Genomic DNA, 10,000 nt, shown 5'->3' with positions numbered 1-10,000 from the left:
GACATTTTCCTCCATGTCATGCGTGTCTTGCAGTTGCACTTAGCAAACGTTTATTGCACACACTAAGATGTTGTTTCCGCTTCATAATTCCTCTTCTTTTCAGTCTAATCTGATGCTAGGTCAAAACATTTTTTGGCTTTACGTTTTCACCAAAAAGTACCGTAACAGCCGGGTGTTAACAGTAAAAGACAAGGCAAAAGACAGATGAAGAAAAAAAATAACTTAGTTTTTATATATAACTCTGAATCGAATTCTCATCGAGAGATTAGTGACAATCGATCGTAAAAACAAGAAAATTTCTGCAGTCTCTGACTTTTATGAATGAAGTAAAAGGTCATGATGTTCTGTCAAAAGGAAGAAATCGATCACGTGCTAGGCAACCATAAAGGTGCACGTGATCACCTTGTGTCAACTGAATGAACTACGGGAAAGAACGTTAATTGTTCGTTTTAGCCAAGAAACTTTAACTGAATATTTACATTTCATTTGTCGGGTTCCTGAAAAACGTATCTATTTTGACTTCAGGGTCAATTATTTACACAATTGTGAGGTTGAGCGGCCATGTAATTGAAAATCTAAACATCTATGAGATACGAAAACAGACTTTCGAATTATCGCAAATCACAATGCTGACAAGCACAAAAGCAAAAGAAATGGTTAATAAATATGAAGTCTTTTATACTATCTGAATGTTTTTGGGTCGAGAGTAAAGCGAGATATTGTTGAAAACTCTTTGTGATAAAGGAGCTACATGTATGTCAAGAAAATGATGTATTTCAGGATACTCAAAATTCGAAAAAAGCGTGAAGTGTTAACAATCTTCGCACTAGTAGGTCGTACCAATAAATTGGATTAGACAGGAAGTTGAAGAAATGATGTTGGCTTCCCAAATAAACTTTAGTTTACACTATAATGAAAAAAGAGATTTTTTTGAGGTTAAAAACTTGGCTACCTATTAATCATTTGTCAGAGAGAAAAAAATCCTGTCTCCTCGCGTATCATATTTCAACGCACGTATGCAAATTTATTAAGCTCGAATATTAATTACACCACACCAAAATTTATTCAAACTAGATGCTTCTAAGAAGCATACACTGGCTTGCCTGTGGTACGTGCTACAGAAAATCAGAAGGCACTGAATTGTGTGGTATTGAAATACAGCATTCCAGTCTCTGAAGAATAACAAATAAAAGAGGAGCGAGAAACATTGGCTTCTGGGCTGACATGTTGATAATCAGTTTCAAGTTCCCTCACAACTTCTTTTCACCACAAGTGTGCCCTATGAGCATCCGAAAACTTTGTCATACTAAACTTCACTGAAGTCAAGCCCCGTTTCGCGGGGTTAGTGTTGGGATGGGAGACCAAAGCAATAAACCCCTCATAAAAAACAGAAACATCTGACCGAAAATACTATTAACGCTAACAAATGAGAACTCAGCAAGGTACAGATTCTGGTAGCTTGCTTTATGCAAAACAAATATTGATGAAAAAGCAAATAAATATTGATACACAGTTTTCAGAAAGAGCAGAAGGAAGTTTCCCGGACGGTCGATCGAGAATAAAATATTTACGACATGAAAACAACATTAATTTTGAACCGTGAATATAGAATATAAAAAGTTACGATCAGCGACAAACATTTTGGGAGATTTTTGCTACGTTCAAGTAAATTGCAAAATCGAAAGTGACATGGCCGGAATTCAGCGAGCGCCGTGATTAAGTTACCGCGGCATGTTTACTCGCCAAACAGTGAAGCATCTGTGTCAAATGATGGCAAGATACCGGGTTTTTGTAAGTTTCTTTTTCTGTCAAGTGTTATAAAGTTTGACAATGAAATGAGCGAAGTCAAAACAAAGATCACAACTCTTGTTTATGCAAAGTAAAAATTTACTCTCCAAGACGCGTACGACGTTATTTATCACCAGGTAATTCCATCATTTTGGAAATAGCAGCTACTTTATTATTCATCTGCGTCACAAGTTTTCACTGATTTTGGGCCTCGTTTTGTTGAAACTCAAGCACGCTTCCAACAGGCCTGTGAACCCTTCCTGCTTACAGAGCAATACTAAAAAACTTCTCCCATATCACATTTGAACCTTAAGCTCGAAAATTCAATACACAACATGATATCATAATTCACAAAGGCAGAAAATACCACAGAATCCTTTTCCAGCGAAAATTTTATTGAAACAAACAACATATTTGCTCTTAGAGGTGAAAACCTCTTCCTATTTCATTGCGTGCGTGAAGACAAGAAACTCAATTGTGTCAAATTACCATGTACTTCAGGTAAATACTGCCCCCTTTGATTTCGTCTCGACGGGCGATAGATTGTTGTCGAAGTCCAGTACTCGTCGCTTTTGAGATTCATGCCTAGTTTATCCAACTGACTTTCCATTATTGAGCTCCATAAGGGTATATTTTGTATAAGGATCCACTAAAACGCCATTTGCGTTGCATGACTTTCGACGCCATTGCAGGCTAAGTTGATGATTCTACTGTGTCCACCAGAGAAATCTACGCAGTTCCACTACCCTCTCGATCCTAAGAAAATACGCGCAGAAGGCTCTATACACAAAGACACCACTTACCAGGGGAGTGACAGGCAAGACTTTTACCGACACGGAAAAAAAAAAAGAAAACAAACAAACTAAACGCAGACCTCGACTGGGTTTGCCCATAGGCAACCCAGTAAAAATCCACGAAATGAAACCGAGATTCCGACTGGGTTTGGCAACCCAGTAAAAATGCTAACAACAGCACTAGTGAGGATAATTGCAAACGATACAAGTAATTGCACATGAAATAGCGTTACAGCTCCAAATACAAAGCGATTCAGTAACAGCAGAAAACAAAAAGCCATGATAATACAAATAGACAGAAAATTCACCTTTTTCAGAAATTTAACTAAATGCATCCGGCTAGGCGTACATCTCTGCGACTCGATACCGCTTGCACTAACTTTAAGATCAGGAACTTTCTTCTTCAGGAAACTTTCACAGTTCTGTGCTTCTCTCCTTTGGCATTTGGTTGCAGTGCAGTTCATATCATGATTTTCACATATTTGTTCATTTAGTACACATTTGTTCTCAACATATACACTTTCTTTCAGTTTGCGGACCAACCCCGGCCAAAACAATCGCTCAACAGCATCTTTTAGTGTGGGTCTACCGCAAACGGCGTGTGCATAAGTGAGTTGTTTGAGCGTTCCGAGGAAGAAGCTTAATACAACAAAAAGCAATATGCTCACAAACGACATACTGTCATGGGCTACACACTTCGCCACAACTTGATCGCGCAAACAAATGATATTTGGTATGATCACGCTCAATCATATGGTTTTGCCTGTCAATAAAAGGCATTATTATACTTATTATACTAAGGATCGAAATTCTCCAATCACAATTAGCTATTTTAACAACTTGTTTCCTCAGAAGGACGTCTCTGAAGCTGCCCAATCAAAACATGACGACTTCTATCCACTTAGTGCTATAAATTCACACAAACCACCAACGCCTGCTTCCCTTCGTTTATTTCAGGAGGGGTTAGTTAGTATCTGTCAATCGTTAGAATCTCTCGACTCCTGTCTCATGTTGCTATCGCACACCCACTAAAATTCGCTCATTCCTGGTCGTTTTATTCCTACTCGTTTAGAACCAAACACCTACCTCCTAAATGTCAACACCAGTAAATGATCACGCAAACGAAGCCAATGGCGAGAAATAATATTTCAACTGAATAGCTTGAAATAAAATTTGCGCGAAATCTCTCTCTTTAAAAAAGTTAAAGAAATATAAGGGCCGTTTATAATAAAAACTAACGATAAAAAGTCACGACGTTTCGACCCCTCGGAGGTCATTTTCAAGTGAGAATAAAAGTTTTAAGAATTAGCATAAATATGTAAAAACTAGATAAAAATGCGGCGAACGCCGAAATGTGATAAAAATATGTACAAAAGTGTAAAAAGTGCTAAAAATATATGGAGTAATGAACGGTAGCTAGAGAAAACAATAGACAAAAAATAATTAATTACAAGAACTGTTCTAAACAAATAATTTGGCGCGGATAGAGTCACACTGTTTGTTTAGCGATGGTTTCAGTTCTTTTATAAAAAGCATTTCAAAAACAAGACAATCAAACTTGTTCTGGCACTTTCTCAGGATTCTAAAACTCTTTGCGATGTTGTTAGGTTCCGATGCATGTTTCTCTCTCAGATGGTCGCCGATGGTTGCCCCTTTGTGCTCTTCAATGCTCTGGTGAAGGTGCCGGCAGGTATATCCGACATAACCTGCGTCGCACAGGTCACACTTGAATTGGTACACAACGCACTGTTGGCTTACAAGGGGTGGCTTCTCTTCACGGACCCGGATCTCTTCTTTGATCTTTTTGCTCGTGTAGACAGGGGTAATATCCGCACTGATCTTACGGCTTAGGTCGGCAAGTTGTCTCCGTACGGCGTTCGCAGATTTTTGGTCCTTGAAGGGCAACACGACTCTGATTGGGTCCCCACGCTTCTCATCAACGTGGGTGCGTGATTCCTCGGAAACTTTTGAATCAACGAAAAGGCGGATGGTGGACTGCACATGATCTTCAGGATAACACAGACGGGAAAAGATCTCTTTGAGGCGTTCACATTCCTCGTGAAAGGCCTTCCATGTAGACGAGAGCTTAAACGCACGGTTAAGCATGGTATTTATCAGTGACCGTTTATATCTCGCGTCAACGTGGCTGTGATAATGTTACAACAGTCCGGTGTCAGTTGGTTTTCGGTACACCGTTGTGTTCAGGTAGCATCCATTCCTGATTACGTTCATTCCAAGAAAGGGTAGTCTGCCATTTTCTTCGAGCTCCATTGTGAAATCAATAGAAGGGTGACTGTTGTTTAGTGTCGTTAAGAAATCTATAGCTGCTTCAACATCAGGCATTGCGCTAAGGGTGTCGTCAACATAGCGCTTGTAAAAGGCGGGCATCTTGTTTTCTGTTTCCAGCTGTTTCTCGATGTTACACATGAAGGCGTTTGCCATGAGAGGCCCCAGCGGCGAGCCCATTGCCACACCGTCCACTTGTTCGTACAAGTTTCCTTCAAACTGGAAAAGCTGATTTTTGGTGGCGATTCTTAACAGTTCTATCAGGGCCTGCTTCGTGATATTAAGATCGTGTTCTTTGTTGAACCAGTCGTTCTCAAAGGCTCTCTCTGCAATACTCTCAATGGTTTCGTCCACAGGAACATTAGTAAAGAGTGATGACACATCATACGACACCAAAACATCATGCTCTTTGATTTTCATTTCACGGAGTTCGTCAGCAAAAACAAAAATGTCACCGACGGTATGGTCGTTGACGGACAAGGGCTTTAGCTTTTCGTCCAGCTACTTGGCAAGTTTATAATTGTATGTTCCTGTGGCAGATAAGATGGGACGCATGGCTAACTTCTTCTTGTGGGTTTTAGGAAGACCGTACAGATGTGCGAGCCTGGAACCCTTTTGGACTACTGAGTCGGCGATGTTTTTGGGTAGGATCTTTTGTACAGTCGACGTCAACTCCTTCTCCTTTTGGAGTAATGGATGGTAAAATTTCGGAGGTCTACCTCGTGTTCTTGGTCTCTCAAGGCTTACTGGTGCAAATTTTTCTTCGTCATTAATGGATGATTCTTTCAACAGACGTACGTAGTCAGATTTATCCATTATAACCACGCCTGAGCCTTTATCCGGCTTTGTGATAACAATGTCATCCCTCTTCTTAAGTTGACTTATTGCTCTCAGCATTGCTTTCGGTGGTGTTGGACCTTTACGTTCGCTGTAATTGAGTGCAATAGATCGCAGTGTTGCAGCTGCTAGTTCTCTCTCGTTGCTGTCTTCGAGTTTCGGTTCTAGTTTCCAGTAAGCCTTCTCAAACGTTGCATGGATTTCTCTTGATGATATTCGCTGTGGCAGTGCAAAGTTTAACCCTCTACACAACACCAACTTTTGGAAGAAGGATAGCCTGTACGAAGATATGTTCTTAATGTGCTCATCAATGTTCGTGTCGGCGTTCAGAAGTCGTGCGATCTTTTTAGTGTGAACGCTCATCTGTTGTTGATACTGCTCATTGCGAAGGAAGACAATCGTTTTGATCTTCGCTTCATCTGCATTCTCAAAACGATTGTCTTCCTTCGCAATGAGCAGTATCAACAACAGATGAGCGTTCACACTAAAAAGATCGCACGACTTCTGAACGCCGACACGAACATTGATGAGCACATTAAGAACATATCTTCGTACAGGCTATCCTTCTTCCAAAAGTTGGTGTTGTGTAGAGGGTTAAACTTTGCACTGCCACAGCGAATATCATCAAGAGAAATCCATGCAACGTTTGAGAAGGCTTACTGGAAACTAGAACCGAAACTCGAAGACAGCAACGAGAGAGAACTAGCAGCTGCAACACTGCGATCTATTGCACTCAATTACAGCGAACGTAAAGGTCCAACACCACCGAAAGCAATGCTGAGAGCAATAAGTCAACTTAAGAAGAGGGATGACATTGTTATCACAAAGCCGGATAAAGGCTCAGGCGTGGTTATAATGGATAAATCTGACTACGTACGTCTGTTGAAAGAATCATCCATTAATGACGAAGAAAAATTTGCACCAGTAAGCCTTGAGAGACCAAGAACACGAGGTAGACCTCCGAAATTTTACCATCCATTACTCCAAAAGGAGAAGGAGTTGACGTCGACTGTACAAAAGATCCTACCCAAAAACATCGCCGACTCAGTAGTCCAAAAGGGTTCCAGGTTCGCACATCTGTACGGTCTTCCTAAAACCCACAAGAAGAAGTTAGCCATGCGTCCCATCTTATCTGCCACAGGAACATACAATTATAAACTTGCCAAGTGGCTGGACGAAAAGCTAAAGCCCTTGTCCGTCAACGACCATACCGTCGGTGACATTTTTGTTTTTGCTGACGAACTCTGTGAAATGAAAATCAAAGAGCATGATGTTTTGGTGTCGTATGATGTGTCATCACTCTTTACTAATGTTCCTGTGGACGAAACCATTGAGAGTATTGCAGAGAGAGCCTTTGAGAACGACTGGTTCAACAAAGAACACGATCTTAATATCACGAAGCAGGCCCTGATAGAACTGTTAAGAATCGCCACCAAAAATCAGCTTTTCCAGTTTGAAGGAAACTTGTACGAACAAGTGGACGGTGTGGCAATGGGCTCGCCGCTGGGGCCTCTCATGGCAAACGCCTTCATGTGTAACATCGAGAAACAGCTGGAAACAGAAAACAAGATGCCCGCCTTTTACAAGCGCTATGTTGACGACACCCTTAGCGCAATGCCTGATGTTGAAGCAGCTATAGATTTCTTAACGACACTAAACAACAGTCACCCTTCTATTGATTTCACAATGGAGCTCGAAGAAAATGGCAGACTACCCTTTCTTGGAATGAACGTAATCAGGAATGGATGCTACCTGAACACAACGGTGTACCGAAAACCAACTGACACCGGACTGTTGTAACATTATCACAGCCACGTTGACGCGAGATATAAACCGTCACTGATAAATACCATGCTTAACCGTGCGTTTAAGCTCTCGTCTACATGGAAGGCCTTTCACGAGGAATGTGAACGCCTCAAAGAGATCTTTTCCCGTCTGTGTTATCCTGAAGATCATGTGCAGTCCACCATCCGCCTTTTCGTTGATTCAAAAGTTTCCGAGGAATCACGCACCCACGTTGATGAGAAGCGTGGGGACCCAATCAGAGTCGTGTTGCCCTTCAAGGACCAAAAATCTGCGAACGCCGTATGGAGACAACTTGCCGACCTAAGCCGTAAGATCAGTGCGGATATTACCCCTGTCTACACGAGCAAAAAGATCAAAGAAGAGATCCGGGTCCGTGAAGAGAAGCCACCCCTTGTAAGCCAACAGTGCGTTGTGTACCAATTCAAGTGTGACCTGTGCGACGCAGGTTATGTCGGATATACCTGCCGGCACCTTCACCAGCGCATTGAAGAGCACAAAGGGGCAACCATCGGCGACCATCTGAGAGAGAAACATGCATTGGAACCTAACAACATCGCAAAGAGTTTTAGAATCCTGAGAAAGTGCCAGAACAAGTTTGATTGTCTTGTTTTTGAAATGCTTTTTATAAAAGAACTGAAACCATCGCTAAACAAACAGTGTGACTCTATCCGCGCCAAATTATTTGTTTAGAACAGTTCTTGTAATTAATTATTTTTTGTCTATTGTTTTCTCTAGCTACCGTTCATTACTCCATATATTTTTAGCACTTTTTACACTTTTGTACATATTTTTATCACATTTCGGCGTTCGCCGCATTTTTATCTAGTTTTTACATATTTATGCTAATTCTTAAAACTTTTATTCTCACTTGAAAATGACCTCCGAGGGGTCGAAACGTCGTGACTTTTTATCGTTAGTTTTTATTACAAAATCTATATCTAAAAGACTTCTGATTAAGGGCCGTTTATACAAGAGAAAATTTAATAAAACGTGAACAGCCCATATAAATGATGCAAAATCTACGTTCACAGCTTTCTCAAGCCCCGGCTTATCCTGGCCTGGGAGTTTATACTCGTATAAATAGTTCCTTTCGCGTATTATGTACGCCGCGTCCAGAGTAAGCCGCGGCTTATTTTCTCTCATATAAACGACCCTATTGTTGTTTTCTCAAGTTAACAATAACTTCATTTTACACAAGAGTGACTATACTGAAATCTTTTTCTGACCTTAATTAAAAACGATCGCCAGCTGTAATCATTTGCCAGAACGATCATGCCTACAATTTCCTGTCATCTTTATTTAATGCGTATTAAATTTCAACTCACTTATGCAAATTAGTTAAACTCAAATGCAAATTAGTTAAACTCGAATACTACACAGCACAATGAGTCACAACAGTTGAAACATCTCACAAAAACCTTTTCCAGCATGAAATTTATTGAAACTAACTAAATATTTGCTATTGGAGACAAAAAAAACCCTTTCTATTCCAATTCCGTGCGTGCAAACAAGAAACAATCCGTCTCACAAACCATACGATATGCAAATAAATATATTTTTCAGTTCAAGATTGAACTCTTTCCTAAAGAACCTTTTCCAAAGCACAAAATAGACAACAACCTTTCTTTCCAATAATTCTTCACTGTCACATTTTCAATTATTTTTTTACCTGAAAACTGTACAGCTTGACTGCAAATTAAATGCCAATTGCCAGACAAATGAGATGCCACTTCGGTAAACACTGTGATACATTCAAGACATTCGATTCCTTTTACACCTATACTCAATTTCCCACTTACTGTCAGTGTTCTACATACCAGCACAGTTTATAAAATAAGATTAGAAACAACACACACTTTCTCATATCCGACCGCAATTGTTCTCGAAGACCATCCCTCGTCGCTTTTAAGATTCCAGATATTTATTTTCCCCGCCTGTTTCGTTATTCCAATTGACGTTCCATTCTTGATCTTATAAAGGTATATTTTTTCCACTAAAACGCCATCCCCGTTACCACGACTTTCGACGCCATTGCGGGTTTAATAATTAAACGTTCATCTGTGTGCACCAAGGAAATCTACGTATTCCCCCAGCCCCCTCAAACCTAACAAAATACACAGACAAGACTCTATGCACAAAGCCACTACTTAGCAGGGGAGTGACAGGCAAGACTTTTACCGACACGGAAAAAAAAAATAAAAACAACACGAAACTAAACACAGATTCCAACTGATTTGCCATACTGGCAAGCCAGTAACAAACAACATATTTGCTCTTAGAGGCAAAAACCTCTTCCTATTTCATGGCGTGCGTGAAGACAAGAAACTCAATCGGGTCAAATTACCATGTGCGCAACAAAATAAATTTCAGGTTCAAACCCTTTCCTAAAGAAACTTTTCCTTGAATAATGAAGCACAAAATAGTCGACAAGCTTTGTTTCAAATGATTCTTGACTGTCACATTTCCAATATTATTATTTTTTACCTGAA

The 10,000-nt window shown here is 40.3% G+C and overlaps 2 pseudogenes; one reads left to right on the top strand and one right to left on the bottom strand.

Moving 5' to 3' along the window:
• Positions 1–3,823: 3,823 nt before the first annotated feature.
• LOC137976455 (uncharacterized) lies at positions 3,824–5,970 on the bottom strand (annotated as a pseudogene).
• A 304-nt stretch (positions 5,971–6,274) lies between these two features.
• Positions 6,275–8,460, top strand: LOC137976457 (uncharacterized; annotated as a pseudogene).
• The last annotated feature ends 1,540 nt before the right edge of the window (positions 8,461–10,000 follow it).

Source organism: Montipora foliosa, chromosome 11 (genome assembly GCF_036669935.1).
Source record: "Montipora foliosa isolate CH-2021 chromosome 11, ASM3666993v2, whole genome shotgun sequence".
Classification (NCBI taxonomy): domain Eukaryota; kingdom Metazoa; phylum Cnidaria; class Anthozoa; order Scleractinia; family Acroporidae; genus Montipora; species Montipora foliosa.
Note: the sequence above shows the minus strand (reverse complement) of the source record. Positions and strands in the feature narration are given on the sequence as shown.